The sequence below is a fragment of the Echinops telfairi genome, unplaced genomic scaffold, assembly GCF_000313985.2.
Source record: "Echinops telfairi isolate 266 unplaced genomic scaffold, ASM31398v2 ScPeMD7_53;HRSCAF=182, whole genome shotgun sequence".
NCBI lineage: Eukaryota > Metazoa > Chordata > Mammalia > Afrosoricida > Tenrecidae > Echinops > Echinops telfairi.
In genome coordinates, this window is record NW_022103951.1 from 16,499,303 (window position 1) to 16,516,908 (window position 17,606).

At 41.9% G+C, this 17,606-nt stretch overlaps 1 protein-coding gene and 1 non-coding gene across 3 annotated transcripts in view; one reads left to right on the top strand and one right to left on the bottom strand.

Moving 5' to 3' along the window:
• Nucleotides 1-17,606, bottom strand: part of FRMPD4 (FERM and PDZ domain containing 4) — an 874,018-nt gene that overhangs the window by 526,874 nt on the left and 329,538 nt on the right. The gene's annotated exons all lie outside the window — the stretch shown is intronic.
• On the top strand, nt 2,010-2,139 carry LOC115869830. The gene has a single exon (XR_004046390.1). It is a non-coding gene; the product is annotated as a small nucleolar RNA SNORA20 (small nucleolar RNA).

Consider the following 17,606-nt stretch of genomic DNA (forward strand, 5'->3'; position numbering starts at 1 on the left):
TTAAAAGTTAGTAACACTCTTCATACATGTTCATTCTCGGACAAGTTCATTCTCGGATAAGAAAAAGGAAAATTGTTATGAAGAGAGAGGCACACTACAAACCACACATCAGAGCACAAAACTGGAGCCAGCCTAAACATCTCACAAAGGGCATGCGCAGTACTCTCACTACCCAAGCAAGAGTCAGGGGTAAAGAACAGAAGGAAATACGAGACAGGAAAACACTGCTAGCGTAGTAGGAAAACAGAGTATCATTTGCCTCTTAAGTCTTGATCATTACAAAATTGTTTTCACAGCAAAGCTAATTATAGAAAGGAAATAAGTCTACCTGCATTTCCCCCTCTCTTCTTTCGACCTTTCTAAATTCTGTTCATTTAAAACACCCAACTTGAGTTTCCTTTTGTTTACCACATGCTTTGATCTTTACCTTGTGGGATGTTTGAAGACATTTGTAGTTGCCACATGTCCCTGCTACTGGTATCTATTTAATAGAGGCTAAGGATATTGCTAAACATCCTACAGTATACACAACAAGTCCTCACAATTTAGAACCATCCAAAATGCCAATAGTGTCAATGTTGGTAAGCCCTGCATTAAAGTATACATCTAATGAGCAATAAGTCACCGGTCTTGAAGAGACCTAGCATGTGATTTCTGATGTCTTTTCTTCACCCAGGATATATTTTCCAATTACTGACCCTTCTTCTTTGTTTCTAAGTTTTGCATTCAAACCACGGGTAATTATCAATGCACAGTGAATTATCAATGCACAGTGTTTGATCAGTTTAAGGGGGTAGAAGTTGGTAAAAAGTCTTCCATTCCTTGAAGAAAAAGGAAGCACTCACTCATCTATGCCAAGACATTTGGAAAAGAGTTACCAGGTCAACCAACTGAAGAGATCATATTTGTGCCAATTCCAAAGAAAGACAATTCAACGGGATGTGGACATTATTGAACCGTATCATTAGTATCACATGCAAGAAAAATTCCGCAGGAGAGAACTTAAAAGTTGTTCCAGCAGTATATCGGCAGGGAAGAATCAGAACTTCAAGCTGGACTCCAAAGAGGATATCACTCATGATGTCACATGGGTCTTGGCAGAAAGCAGAGAATACCAAAAAGAATACCTGTGTTTTATTAGCTATGCAATGGCATTGGACTGTGTGAATCCTAAAAAATCAGGGATCACATCAGAAAGAATGGGGATTCCCGAACAATTGATTGTACTCGTGTACAATCTGTACACAGACCCAGAGCTCATCAGTCACTCAAACAGAACAAGGGGATATGGAATGGCTTAAAATCAAGGAAGGTCTTGTATAATGAGGGTTATATCCTTTCACCATACTTTCCAATCTGTATGCTGAGCAAGTCATTTGCGAAGCTGGACTGTGGGAGAACAACAAGGCATGGAGGAAAGGTGCATGAATAACCATGGCTATGCAGAGGTCACAACCTTACTTGCTCAAAGTGAAGAGGACGTGAAGTACTGCCTAGTGATGGAGTTTTAAGGCCTCAGTATGAACTATAGCTCAACATAAAGAAAATAAAAACCCTCACCGCTGGATCAAGATAAATAGAGAAAATACTGATGTGGTCAAGGATTTAAATGCCCACGGAAGCAGTCATCAAGAAGTCCAATGAAAGTGTCAAAAGCCAAGATATCACTTTGAAGAGTTAAGTGCATCTGACCTAAGCCCTGGCATTCTCAATTACCTCACACACATGGGAAAGCTAGACCATCTGTAAGGAGGCCTGAAAAAGAACTGAAGCCTTTGACTATACTCTTGGTGAAGAATATTGATTATACCATGAACTTTCTCAAGAACAAACAAACCTGTCTTGGAAGAAGTACAGCCACAATGCTCCTTAGCAGTAAGGGTGGCACAGGGCAGGCAGTGTTTTGTTAACACAGGGTCGCCGTGAATCAGAACCGACACGACAGCACCTAAGAACAGCCACTGTGCTCATAGGATGGAAAAAGATGCCTCAGGAAAACTAGTCCTCAATTTCCCATTGATTTGCTGCTATTGTCTGTCAGTGATATGAGCAGTTATACGCATGGGATAAAATATATGAGATCCTTGCAAATTGAGATGAAAATAATCATTTTCTCTCTTCTGCATGGCCTGGACATTGGAAAAAAAGATAGTCCTCAAAATATTTTGGAGTGTAATCATTTAATCACTGTATCTTTCCTAGGTATTGCTGGGTTTCCTTCTCCTCTACCATATTAAAACTAGGGATTTCATTTGTTCTTTCCACCTGTGCAGTTCCTTATACATAATAAGCAAGTCTTTTGAATTATTACTTAACTGTTTTAATATAAACAGTAACATGCTCATCATATAGAATTTAAGAGTAGCGATCCGAAGAAAAAAAGAAAATACTCGGCCAGAATCTGTTCAAATTAAAGATAAACTATTTTTTACTACTGTTGTAAGTGCAAAGTGGCAGGTGACAGAATAGTAAATAAGTAAGGTGTGGGTCTATTTATAAAGTCTTATAGCAATGAGCCTCAAGATACTTCCATTCATGGTCCATCCAATAGAGGCCACACTTAATCTCCCAAAGCATTCAGAATCCCTTCTTTCCTTTCTAGGGAGTCTAATTCCATGACTTTGGTCCATATTGGGTGTATTCTCTCCTAAAACGAAGCCATAGCATGTGTCATCTCCTCATGCCTGGAGTGCCCTTCGTCACTGCCTTCACTCCGGCAAACTTTACCCAACTGTTTCACTTTCCCAAATCGGCCACAGCAGTCAAAATGTATCCTGTCACACTTCTAGCATCTATGATTGAAAATTCAAGGTGTTGACACGGTCACATTTCCTCTGAAGGTTCTAGGCAATAATCTGTTCTTTGATTTTCTCTTAGCCCTGGTGCTGCCGGTAAATTCTGTGTGTGTTCATTAGCCTCTAGAGCAGCGGTTCTCAACCTGGGAGTCGCGACTCCTTTGGGGGTTGTACAACCTTTCAAATGGGTCACCTGATTCATAACAGCAGCAAAATGACAGTGATGAAGTAGCAACGAAAATAATGCTATAGTTGGGGTCACCACCACAGGAGGAACTGTTTGAAAGGGTCCCAGCATGAAGAAGGGCGAGAACCACTGCTCTAGAGGGATCATTGCACGGTGTCTCCCTGTGTGCCTGTATCTGTGTTGTTTCTTTTCCTCTTCTTACAAGGACGCCAGTCTACTGGATTAGAGCCGCCATACTCCTGTACAACCTTATCATAACTCACTATATCTACAAAGATTCTACTCCCAAATAAAGACACATTCACAGGCAGCAGAGATTAGAACGTCAACATATTTGGGGGGGGGGCACAAACAGACACACGACACCATCCTTCAGGATTCCACCAAGTTCAACCTCCTGTATTAATCATACCGGTTTTTCCAGCTAAAACAGCAATTGCCTCCTTTTCTAAATTATCTCAGCAGATTATTCATATGGATATCCAGCTATAGCTGACAGAGTCCTTTGTTGATGGTCTGGGAACTACTAGATTGTAAACCTTTGGTGGGCAGGGACAGTATAGTTCAGTTCCTGTCTATTTCTCAATAGTCTTCTTCAATTGTTGAGTATATAGTGATATTCAGAGAGTTTTCTATTACTTGCTGAATGAATGCATATGGAGTAAAGATGATGGTGGGACTCTTAAAGTCAGCATATGTAAATTGATCATCTTGATTCCAAAGGAATATCAACAGACAAGTGTTTAATGAATAAGCATAAGTGTTTTCCAGAAAATTAGAAAGATAAGTACCAACCTCAAATGTCAAAGAGCTTTGTTGAGAGAGAAAGTGGGGCAGTTCACCTTGTAGTCTGAAGAAAAGCACACCAAGGGCAAATTTGAACAATCTGCAGGCGCCCCCCACCCCCACCCCACTCCCTGCCCCAGGGATGAATATTCATTTCCCCAAAGTTGATAGAGTGTTCAGGATATGTTTGAGGAATAAATTAATTTCTTTACATCTTGCTCCAAATTACGTTCCTCCCATCCATCCATGTATTAGTGTTCATGTAATCGTTATTATGAGGGCGTTAAAAAATTTGTGGAAAATCGAATTAAAGGTAATGGAATTTTGCCACAACCTATTTGAAGTCCCTTTGTATAAATATGTGGCTACTTTGGAATGAATTTCTTTTCTATTGGGAAAAAAAAAACATTAAGTTAGAAATCAAATTATGCAAAATTAATTTAATGTGTTATTTATATAGAAAGCATGAGTATTTGGTTATCATAAACATAATATATGCATAAGTATATAAGTATAATATATGTAATATAGGAACCACGCTGTTTCTTTTCCTGGGTATATAGAAGGACTACATTTCCCAACATTCTTTGTAGCTAGCTTGGGGTCCAAATGTTGGGTTCTGACCACAGGAATGTAGTTGGAAGATATTTAAGTCACGTCTAACCCTGGTGTCAAAAAATATTCTGTGTATTGGTTACGGTTATTTGAGATTGGTAAAGACTGGATAAGGCTACACAGGATTTTTTTTATATATAATGCTGTTTCCATGTGTATAGTCTGACGAAAAGGATGTGCTTAGTTGTGAAAGTTCATGGAGTTGTGCATATTCATAATTATGCACGTTTCTATACTTCAATAATGATAGTATCTAGGGCTGAATCCACAGCCCTCCCCCACCTTCCATAGCCACTAGAGCAACATAGGCTTCCAGAATGAAACCAATCACAGAATGAAAGCACTTCCAATGTCAACAGCACTGCCCCCAAATGGACTTTATTTGTTAGTGCCGCATAGCCTAATCTTGTTTGGCCTTCAGTCTCCTTAATAGTAGTTTGTCTCAATAGACGGCAGAGTACCAAGGAAAACCTAATAATGACTGCACTCATAGTCTTCAAGATCCAAATATTAAGCTTGAAAATGGTATATATCAAAATATGGAATGTCAGAAGTATCTGAGATGTTTGATTAAACAGAAGAAATTCCAAACATAATTTGTAGAAAAGAAGACTGGTAACTAAAAAAGAATTTTAACATGCATCTCAGGTGATTGCTGTACATACCAAAATTTGAGAACTGTGATGTCAGTAGTCATACAAACTGACAAGCAATGAGTTATTTTACCTAAAGACTCTGCAAATACAAAGGTTTATCTTTGGTCGCCGTAGATGAAGGCATGGAATTCTGAATTTCTTCTTCATAATATCATAGCCAAGAAAGTTCTTGGCTGAGACACAGGGGACCTGGACTCTAATTCCAGTTCTATTGTAATCCAACGTATGGTCCAAGCCAGGGCATGCTAAAAATTTCAGCTTCAGTTTTCTCCTATGCAACATTGGAAGAGCTGATACATAGAAAATGGAAGGTGTTAGCTGTTATATTGGGAATGCAGTTCTACTCTGTCCTGGGTGGTTGTTAGGAACTGAATTCAACTCCACGACAGTGGGGTTGGGTTTGGGAAGGCAGGAGGAAGTATCCACTGAACTACTTTCTCAGCCCCCCACTTCAGCAGCCTGAGGGGTTGCTCAATAGAACCCTTAGGTCCTGGATCAGAGTTCAGAATCCCCAGTCTGGCTGTGGGTTCTTTCTACCTTCTTGAAATTTGAAACAACGATGATTATCCTGCTCAAAATTACAGTCAACTCTAGTGTGGTGTTTTTTATTGTTGGCTATGTTTAGAGCTGATCTGCAGACTTTCCCTAGCCTCATTTGGGGAAGGAGGTGGGTTATATTCGATAAATTAATTCAACAGAGATCTATTAACCCTGGCTGCAGAGTCAATCAATGATCAGAGCTAAGTTCTCAGACAATTTAACGAGACACATTTCCGCCCTTCATTCAGTGCAGCTCATTGATATTTTGCCCAGCAATTTATAAGGAAAGGCCCTTCCGTCCCACCACCCCACACTGTACAGAAGCACACCTCATCTCCATGCTGCATAATGGTCTGTTATTATTGCCAAGGAGTTTCACTACTGTGACCGTTACTGTAAGTCATAGAAAACCTGTAAAAATTTTATTTGAACTGAGTAGCATTGTGCATTAAGAAGACACTATTCATCTTAATTGCATCTTCCAAAAGGTTCATCTTATTGATTCATAAAGTTCTTACCTCGACCTCTTATTTTTTTCTCATTAATTCATTTGAGATGCTTTTAAAAAATTCAATGATGTTAATGAACACTTCAAACCCAAATCCTTTTTTTAGAACATTTATTTCGCAGGTCCATTCAGCCAAGTACCAAAATTAAGAGGTACCTTCGTGTCTTGACACCTTTATATTGACTAAATACATAATTCAGTGTAAAGTTAAATATATACTTTCTAAATTACTCCATGTGACTGTGTTATCTGGTATCCAAATGGGAAAAAATATATAGATATTAGTTTGAATGGCAATATAGGCTTTGGGTAAAGAAATGCTTCTGTAAAATATTATTCTTGCCAATGTAGCTCACGAATAGTCGTAGATAACATGAATTAGCATTACTGAGTTCCAATAAGACTTTATTTACAGGAACTGATGGAAGGCTGTGTTTTGGCCTACAGGCTGTTGTTTACTAACCTCCAACTTAAGGTAGAAATTCTCTGGAGTGAAAACGACCAAACCAAAATATTGTTCCTTGAGATGAACTATAACTAAAATCTACTTTGCCAATTAAGAGCATCAAGCTTATGAGTTCCAAGTAACTTTGTAGTGGAATGTCCCAAACCTATTTCATATGCAAACTGGCTTTCATACTTTTCTGTACAGAAAGGAATTGATTTAAATTGCAAAGGAAGGAATTTTAAAAGAATTTTTTTAGCATTTTATTGTGAATTGGTTGAAGGTTTCCAGAGCAAATCTGTTTTCCACTCAGTAATTCATATAGATGAACCATTTGTTTTTCTAGTAACCACTATTTGATTTAGGATCACCAGTTTTGCTATGGGCTGGGCACTGGGTTGTTAACTCCAAGGCCAGTAGTTCAAACCTACTAAAAACCCTCTCCATGGGAGAAAGACAAGGTTATCTGGTCCCATGAAGGTTTCCAATCTTGGAAACCCTAGGCAAGGCTGCTCTGAGTCAGAATGAACTTGATGACAATGAGCTTGATTTCTTTTTTTTTTTTTTAAGTGATGTGTATGGTTTACTTTTCTAGCTATCCCTTTACGTCCTCCACCCCACCTCAACTTTTTATTTTGTTAAACTTTCAAAGGAAACCTGGGGAAGGGTACTTTCCAAGGACAATGAGAAATCACACAGGAGAGAGTGCAAAGAGAAGGAAGGCAGTGGCAGAGCCGATGGGTGGCAAGGTGATATCAACCCCACCACCCATGACAGTTCTCACTGACTCTTTCCAGTCACATGTGAAGTGTCCTGCTATGCATTCACCTTCCTGCCAAGTGTCCCGGGCCCTCCTTCCCCACTCACTTCACATGGCCCCAGACTGCTGTGGCTGTCCCTTGGAGATAGAATAAATTTCTGCAGCTCTCAGATGGGGGGATGGGGGGTGGGGGGAGTGTGTGTGGCATCTCCAGCCTAGGGCAGAGGAGGCTTGCTTAAATACAGGGAAGCAAAGAAAGACTTGACTGTAGTTCAGGAAAAACAAAGAAACACAGCAAAGAAAAATACTCATAAGAGCACACATCAAAAAGGAGCAGGACTTTGATGCAGGAAGAAAATCTGGAGGCTTAGATTAAGTGCGTTTGTCATCATTTTATGTTTAAGGCCAGCAAGGAGACATGTCACCAAATGTTCTGATTTGACCCTAGTTTTTCAACATATTAAGTACAATCCACTAACAAAGTATGAGAAAACAGTGAAATGGATGTAGCTTCCAGGCTCTGTAGATGATGAGTGTACAGCAGAATGGTTTCCAAACCCAAGACCCTAACTAAGTTGCTCATGAGAGTCATAGATGATAGTAAGATGTCTGGAATTGAAAAAAAGGGGGCTGGCTGGCTGGGAGTGGTAGAGTTCACTCTTCATGCTCCAAAGATAGTCACACAGATACACACACACATTTCAACCCACACGCTTTTCATATGGACACCCTTTCACTGAGAGGTAGGACCTTTGGCTTCTCTGGCTTGGTCCTGGGAAGATCTCTGTGACTGCGGACTATGATAAAAAGGGCATCGTGTGAATTTCCAGGCTAGTCATAAAAGGTAAAATGGCTTTTCACTGGTGCCCTCTCTGGTGAAATATGCACACTGGGAACCCCGAACTGACCTGTTAGAATTCTGGATGCTTGAAGTTGCCAGGTTGGAAAGAGCATGAAGGGACACCCAGAGAAACAGCCCCCTCTTCCACAGGGTTTTCTTGGTTGGAATCTTTAAGGAAGTGCTTTATCAGGCCTTTATTCTACGGAGCTGCTGGGTGGATTTGAACTGCCAACTTTTAGATTAGCAATCCACAGCGAACTGCTTGTGCCACTAGCATTCCCACCCATGCACTCATGTACTCCTTCATTCTGTAGAAGACGCAGGTTGCCTGACAGAACCCAAGGCCTCCACATCAAGATGCAGCTGCCAGTTCCTGCGAAACACCGAAAGGTCCCATGAGATACATACAATGTCTCGGCAGGTTCACGTACAAGGTGGCAAAAGAATTCTGTGGTGTCTGTGTTATGAGGCCTCTTTTACTCAAAAATACTCTCTGTCATGAAGACTCTTCTGACTCTTGACTTGGACTTCCTACAAAGAATAAATTTTCTATTGTGCCACTAGCCATGACAAATTGGTAAGCATAAAGTTGATCTACAGGAGGATCTAAACCATAACCAAGAAAATAATATATGAGTATAAGTCAAGTTCTATGACAAACTAAGAACCGACTGTTCCTTAAGGCAGGCATGTGGCGTTCCGTGTGACAAGAGATTTTACATGGAGGATGCAAGGGGACTTCAAAAAGTTCATGGAAAATGGAATGAAATGATAACAGAAAATTTCTAGGAACTTTTCGAAGACCCAACATATTCTGTTTGCACCATGGTAAAGGGACATCTTACCTCTGCTAGGTTTGTGCTTCTTAGGCAAGCTATTTGGTATTTGTTAGGGCCAATAATCAGCAGGGTGTGACTTCAACATGAGCAAATCCAACTCCACCTGGACCCTCTGCCATGGGGTCCACTGTAACTCCTAACGTCCCTTTCGAACATTTTCAATCTTCATGGGAGTTGACAACACGTCCACAAGGCCAGCCACCGAGCAAAAAGTCATGAGGACAAAAAAAGACTAATTCTTCATATTTCTAAAGAGCTTTTCTTTTTCATTAATTCTCAGGCTATGAAAATGACCATCATAACCAATGATTATGTTAATATAGCATGATATCCTAAGACAATTGATATACCGTATATACTCGAGTATAAGCCAAGCCAAATATCAACTGAGGCACCTAATTTTACCACAAAAACTGCATAAAAACATGCTGAAAAACTCAGCTTATACATGAGTATATACATACAGTATGTCATAATAGCCCCTTACATTTCAATATTCCTATAATATTGCTACAGAGTCTTAGTAAATGCTTCTAACTCCAACTTTCTATTAAATTTTGAAAAGATATGACCCAAAAGTCAGTCACAAAAATGTCCCAGGAGATAGATGCACTGGAGCCACAAGGAAATTTTCAGGACAATAAAAGACTCAAATAACCAAGAAGAATATATTAAGACACTTCTACTTTCATAAATAATATATGAAATTACGTTAGCAGAATTTGGTTAAGCACTTGCTCTTTTCTCATTTTTCACAGTGGAAAGCAACACCCCCCCCCCAAATTGCAGGCAAAAGGAAAAAAAAGCAGTATGTGCAGGCTCATTTAAATATGTAAAGTCCATATTCTGAACACTGACATGCAAAATATTTTTTGAGGTACTGTACTGAGTAGGTCAATCCTCTTCCAACAAGGAACTCAATGGGGGCAACATCCCTTAGACAAACATGATTAAATTCCCATCGGTCATTTGATACCAATCATAAAAATGGAGCCACTCAAGTAAAACCCTCTCAGGAAATAAATGCCTCTGGAGGGGGGTGTACATGCCCCAGCTTAGAAATGAGGAATGTTTTTCATAAATTCTGTGTATCTTCCACCCATCCTTCAACTTTTATGTGTGAACAGACTGCTTTAATCTGACAGACATATTCCCTAGTATATTTATATTGCCATCATTTTCTTTTTAAGGCTAGCAAGGAGAAGTGTAATCAAAAGTTCTGGTTTCATTCAAATCTTTCAAAGTACGAAGAACAAGAGAATGAACTTTCATTAGGTCTCCTGTATGTGCCAAAGACTTCATCTTGAAGTAGAGACTAGAGGTTGGATTCCAATCCAGAGGACAAGCAACAAGCATTAGCCAGGACTCTAGACCTTGAGGAGACCAAGCAAGGTATAACACTGGAGGCCCAAGAACCCTGAGACAAAGGAAGAAATGCAGTTACATCAATGGTCAGACCAATTGGACTTCAGGCAGGAGACTTGATCCGTCGCCTTAGAAGAGATGCAATGAGGCTCTTGCCCCTGGGGAAATCAAGGATCCATAAATCCAAATCTTTCTCTGCTGAGTCAACTCTGACTCATAGTGCCCCCATAGGACAGAATAGAACTGCCCTATTGGTTTTCCAAGACTGTAAAGCACTAAGGCGCTGACTACCTCATCTTCCTCCTGCAGAGTGACTAATGGTTAGAGTCCACTGCTCAACTCACAATACCATCAGGGCTCCTTCCAAGATCCACAAGTCCCCATCAACAAACCATCCTTCCTTCTTAGGAGAAACCATCCAAATGACTCAACAGAACAACAAAGATACTGAAAACTTGCCATTGACCTCCCCATGAAACTATAAAGAGAATTTTAGAGATTCAATGGAAAGTATTTCTCTATGCACAGAACATCAAAACAGCTCATCGGCTCTTAAACAGATCTGTAAGCCAAAGAAGCCAATAGAAGGGGAAGAATTGGTCACCCAAGTAGGGGAAAGGCAGAGACCCAGTCCCCATCTGGAAAAGAGGGATAATCCATGGCCCCAGTTTACATACCACCATTTCTTGCCAGAGCTCCTCATGGTGTGGCTTATCAAAGCACTCAATCCGGGTAACCAGGGGCTCTATCCACGTCTTGGTAGATTCACTCCTGTTAATGAGAACTACAAAAATGACAGTCAGCCCAATTCGGTTATATGACACAGAGATGTCCCCTCTTAGGCCCTTACAATATAAATGCCAGCACCAGACAACAGTCCCTGTTTGATTTTAACCAAAGTACCTTTCAAAGAGAGATTCGATTTCACTTTGTCACTTTGAAATGATATCTGTGGAATTTTTTTAATGCCTAGTTTTGACATTTTAAAACCTTCATATTTCAGAGAGTTTAACATTTCGGTGTTGGATATTTTAAAATATAACTTCCTGTTCTATGTTGCCTCTTTAAATTTGGCGAATGTTAAGGCTGTCACTTTCACACATACATCTCAATCCAAGCTACAGGTGGCCTGGTTTCACTTTGATGCTCCCCCCTCCCCTGTCTGCCCCCTCCCCCCAAGTATGTGTTGGGATGAATTGTGTCTGTGGCGGTTCCCATATTAACACATGGCGATTGCCTGCAACGTTTGCAGAACATCAGATGGTGCCCCCTAGGATGGTCTCCATCCCTTGCTATTTCAGTAAGATGGGGAACACCTTAACGCTTCGTTCTACCTGCCTAGCCCCTCTGGAAAGCCTTCTTTGCCAGTCCTTTGCTGTTGAGCATAGGCTCAGAGAACCTTGGCTTCTCAGAGGGGACCGCTATCCCCATGCCACATTCCACGTGTTCAACTGCCTGGCTTCTCAAGGCTCCTATCAGTTCCAGAGTCCACTTTCTCACTGGGCCAGAGACCCAGTGCCCAGCAGAGAACCTGGTATAAAGTAGGAGGGAGTTCAAGAAAAGCATGCAGAAAGAAGGGAACGAGGCAGCTGATGGGGAGAGGGTAAAGTGGGTAGCGGGGTATCAGGGTAGACTCTTGCTACTGCTAAAAGAAAAGGGATCGAATTCTCTGAAGCCTTATGTGGTACAGATTGTCAGTGTTTATCGGGCTCAAATGCGAGCAAAAGACTGGAGGGTCCAGACCACCCAGTGGTGCCTTAGAAGAAAGGTCTGGCGATATACTTCTGATAACTCAGCCATGAGCCACCCTCTGGAACACAATGCTACTCGGAAACATGCAGGGAGGCCATGAGTCAGACTCAACTCTCCAGCAACAGGTCTATGAAATGACCATTGTTCTCTAGCCTGCTGACTGCTTGCCAGGAGGAAGGAAGTCAAAACCACGTAGAGACCTGGGGAAAGGAGTGGGTGACTAAGGCTGCTGCCAGTCCCTTCCCGCTGGCTTGTGCTGACCTGCATTCTTTAACACTCCAGCTCAAGTAAGGAGCCGGAAGCCTGAGTGACACAAAGGTGGCTGCTAACTGCAATGTCGCCTTTGAAGCCACCCCTCAGTCCATCCAGAGAAAGACCCGAATGACAAACAAAACCATTGCCAGAATTTCATGTTGACTCCTGGGGACCTAGGAGCACAGAGTAGAGCTGCGCCAACGCAGCGGTCATCTTCTGAACAAATTCGCTGTCTTCTCTTTCTCTCTCCCAAAGGTGCAAGCAGGAATCCTTTCCTAAAGAGTCTCAGAAAATCACTCATAGTTAGCCTCCTGGGCACAGAAGAACTGCCCCTCTGCGTTTCTGAGGCTGTCAATTTTCAAAGGAGCAGACAGCCTTATCTTTGCCCGCCCTCGGATTACAGTTCAGAAAAGCTACCCCTTAGGGGGCAGTTTTACTCTGTGACATGGGACTGGGGTTGCTATGAATAGGAACCAGCTAGCTGTACGGCACAATGACTGCGCCTCTTTGATCTGACTAGACTAATCCCAAACCCACTGCCCTCGAGCGGGCACCGACTCACAGTGACCCAAGAGGGAGACCAGAATGGTTCCATAGCCCTTCTGAGGCTGTGGATCTTTACAGGAGCATAAAGCCTCCACTTTCTACTGAGTAGTGGTTGGTGGGTTCAAACTGCTGACCTTGCGGTTAGCAGTCTACCACATAATCAATTACACCACCAGTCCTCCACCACTAGGTTCCAAAAAAATTTTAACTCATTTTATTGGGGGCTCATACAATTCTTATCACAATCCATACATCCATCGTGTCGAGCACATTTGTACATTTGTTGCCATCATCATTCTCAAAATATCTGCTTTCTAATTGAGCCCTGGGTATTAGCTCCTCATTTCCCCCCTCTCTCCCGGCTCCCTCCTCCCTCATGAACCCTTGATAATTTATAAATTATTATTTTGTCATACCTTACACTGTCCGACATCTCCCTTCACCCACTTTTCTGTTGTCCATCCCCCAGGGACGAGGCTATATGTAGAGCCTTGTAATTGGTTCGCCTTTCCAGTTTGAATTGAGAGTGTAGCAAAAGCGAAGTATCGTGTGATGCATTTGCCATACCAATGCTTGACTTCATGCCACACAGAGTTCCTTTAGGTCTGTGCTTCTTATCCATGTACTCTGACCCCTTATTTTTCATTGGATCTTACTTTCTACCTTTTTATTGTACTGTTTTATGCATGAATTTAGGTTGAGTTTTTCATCTTTTCTTGAAAAAGATTGAGCAAAAACACATATATATACCCCAAATCACACAGCAAATCATTTCCAAAGGACTACCACCGGAAAAAGCAGACAGCCAGCACTTGGGGGGAACTGCTATCTCGTAGTGGCTTTCCTGTTTGACAGCAGCAATGTCTGATTCTGAAGAGACTGGCCTCTTTTCTTAGAAACAGAATAATAATAAATAATTGAATGTATATTTCTTTAAGTTGACTATCCCCTTGTGAATAAATAAACATCAAGCGCCACAAGGACTTGTGATTCACTATTGTCCAAAACAAACAAACAAAGAAAAACAGAAAAGACTACATTCACCAATATAAAAGATAGTAATAATAAATCGTAAAGGCTACTTAGTAGTCTTAGCCTTATTGGAATTGAGGACATATTTAACAATTATCTGAATGTTAACGATGGAACTGTATATACAGAGAGATACATTTTTGCCAACATGTTCAGGGGACTCTGTTGGCCGGTCCATCAGCACCCACCAAACCCAATCACCACTGTAGCCCTGCACAATATAGCTGGGGGTTTCAAATGACCTGAAGATTCAGGTGAGTGATAAAGTATCTAACAGTCTGTAGTGAAATAAGAAAAAATTGGTTTCTATAAAACCAGTTGCCAGTGAGCTGACTTTGACCCTGTGCTCGCGATGGACCCCATGTGTGTCAGGGTGCTGTGCTCCATGGAGTTCTCCGAAGGACATGGCCAGGCCTTTCTTCCCAGGCACTTCGGGTCAGAGTGGAACCACTGACCTTCCAGTCAGCAGGAAAGTATCTGAACAGATTGTCCCACCCAAGGACTCCGTGGTCTAATTTGGATCTGCGTAGATCAAATGGCTACAATCCTTGCTCACAGATGATTCGTTTTCCCTTCATGTTCTGGCTTCCTAGTTGGTATTTTGGATACTGAAAAAAAATTTTTTAAGTGAATACAGCACACAGTACTGCGATTTGTTGTATTCTTTCCAATATCCAACATGAAAAGTGGCCAAAATATAAAAACACCACCAGCTAATCTCAAAAATACCTTGTAAAACACTTCTACTTTCAAAATGCAAAGCCACAGATTACATTGAGAAAATCTGCTGCATAAAACCTCTTCAAAATGTTAAAGAGTACAGATGTCGTTTTGAGGACTCAGGTGCATCTGACCCAAGTCAAGGTATTTTCACATGGTAAATACCCATGTTCAAAGCGGGACAGTGAATGAGGAAGACCACAGAAGAATCGATGCACTTGCACTATGGTGTTGGCAAGGTACATTGAAGGTCCCATGGACTGTCAGTAAAACCACCAGATCTGTCTCAGAAGAAGTACAGCCAGAGTGCTCCTCTGAACCTAGGGTGTCCAGACCTCATCTCGAATACTTGAGGCACGTTATTAGGAGAAGGACGTCCTGCTTGGTAAAGTAAAAGAGGGTTTTAAACTATCATTGTTGTTTTAATTTTTCTTCTTGTTGTTCTTGCTTCCTTCCCTCTCTTTTAAATTCCCTCTCTTTTCATGCATTATATTACTTTTCCCCCTACAACTGCTAAAGCACATCACAGGAGTTCTTTTATCCTCCTTGTTTGCTAATCCCAACACCGAGGTGACAGGTGGATCTGCAGCTACTGACTTCTTGTTATCCGGGATCGTGAGCTACATGTTCCTGCCTCGTGCCTATCTAGAAATTGATAGTTACACACTGGATAGTGTTAACGAAAGATATGCTACTGAGAATCTGGATTATGTGATCTTCCTCTGAAAAGTTGTCAGCTTTGTCTAAGTAGGCAATGACTGGACGACCCTTTCATCTTCAGCGGGGTTTCAATGTTGCCCTTATTTTGCGGACCTCATGCTTGGGACACAGCCCTGAGACCTACCGTGTGGCCACTTTACAGTTCCAGTGAAAACCATGGGCTGTTGACCAAATCCTGATCCCTTGACAGGACTTGAACTCCAATCTGTCTTCTGATGAAATATCCTCCGCTCATATCTTTCGAGGCCCTGCAACACCTTTCTAGAAGTCACACTGCACACGGGTTTGAAGAAAACGTGTGTGTACACGTTTGGGGTTCCTCATTTTCCAAGTGTTCCTTCCTTCATCATTTTCAGGTGCTCTGGCAGCCGTGAACTTGCACCTCGGACTCCTCTGCTTAATAAGACTAAGTCAGACTGCCACTCTGGATACGTGCCATCTCTGTGTGCTTCCTGACTGGCGAAAAGCCAGTTAAGAGTGTGCTTCTTCCAAAAGAGGATTCAGCTTTTCCAAGGACCACCCCACCCCCACCCCCGCTGCAGGTTTTATGTGATCTTGTTGCTCTCTAGTGCTTTCGAATGGTGCTTTCCACAGTTTACAATTCTGTGTTCCTCAGTTGCACTTAATCAGATGGTTTGTTCAATGATGGTTTGTCCCTACAATGCTAGGGACACTAATGCTAGAACCCGTACACTGGAAATCAGTTCATCATCGATGGATTCTTTAAGGAAGAAAAAAAAAACAAGATGAAAGAAGTACTCTGTTGGTCTATTTCAAAGCCTTTGTTAAAAAAAATTAAGAAATTTCTATATAAATAGCAAAGAGCTTTGGGGCTTAATAGTCAGGTTTTAAAATAGAATATTAATAAAGAATGGTGAGGCAGTTTTCTTCAGGCCCAAAAAGAACAAATCTGCCTGGCTCTCTATCTGCATATGGCATGATGAGTTTTGGCAACTCTACCAGGCATATCTCCCTGTCATATCAATCCAGCACCAGGAGAGCAGACTCTGGGACCTGTTATTTCTCTAATGAGAAATGCCATGTGACAGTAAGGAAAGATGCACACACAGAAGTACAAAGGCAAAACTAATTGAAAAGGGGTGATCATGGCTTTATTTCATGTTGAAGGTGTCCTGGTGGTGCTAGGAGTCAAGCAGTGGGTTACTAACGACAAGGTCGCAGGTTCAAACCCACAAACCACTCTGGAACAAAGAGGAGGCTGTCTGCTCCTATAAACATTGACAGTCTAGGGATGGCTATGGTAAGTCACTATGAGCTGGACTAAGCAGTTCTGCTGGCACAGTGGATTTTGTGTTGGGCAGCTAACCCCAAGGTCAGCAGTTGGCAACCACCAGCTTCTCCATGGCAGAAAGATGAGGCTTTCTGTTCCTGGGCAGGTTTATAGCCTCAGCAACCTTCCTGGGACAGTTTTACGCTATCCTACAGGGTTGCTATGGGTCTGAATGGACTTCATTGGCAGTACATTTGGTTTTTGGCTTTAGAACTTGCAGGTAGCAGCCCGACATGTAACTCATGGTGCCACCAGGGCACCTTGTACAAACTTAGAAAGGGCTCATTAAAGGAAATCCAGTCGTTGGTGAAGGTTGTTCATGGAACTTATGAGAACCAAGGTCAGTGGCATCACAGCCAGGGTCAACGCTGAGAAGTGCACCTCAGAAATGAACACTAACCTTACCACGGCCCCTACCACCGAGGGCACACTCTGAGACTAGCGCCGTGAGCACCACCAGTGGTGGAAGTATAGTGACTGAGGTCGAGACACATGCATATGAGTAGGATAAGTTATTGGTGTGTGTGTAGGGAGGGGCAGGAATTGATAAGTCGCTTCAAGTGTAGAATATAAAGTTGATGATCTGAAATGTGAATCCCCCACCTAATGCACAATTTAAACTCTTTTAAAAAAATAAAGATAAGTGTGATTTTTCATCAAACTGGCACCTATGTGGGCTCCTGCTTCCCTAAGCCACAGGGCACATTACCTCACTGGCAGCCACAGGGTTACAGGGTTAGCTGAGAAGGTGAATCGGAGGCATCTCCAGATTCTATATCCTGCATGACTTGGGAGAGTCCTCAATATTCAGGAAGGCAATTTTCATGCCTCCGAGCTTGTTCCAACACATAATGACCCTATGTACAAAGGAACAACAAAACACTGCCCAGCCCTGCCCCATTCTTCATGCTGGAAGGCTCCACGCACAAACACACGCACAACACACACAAAAG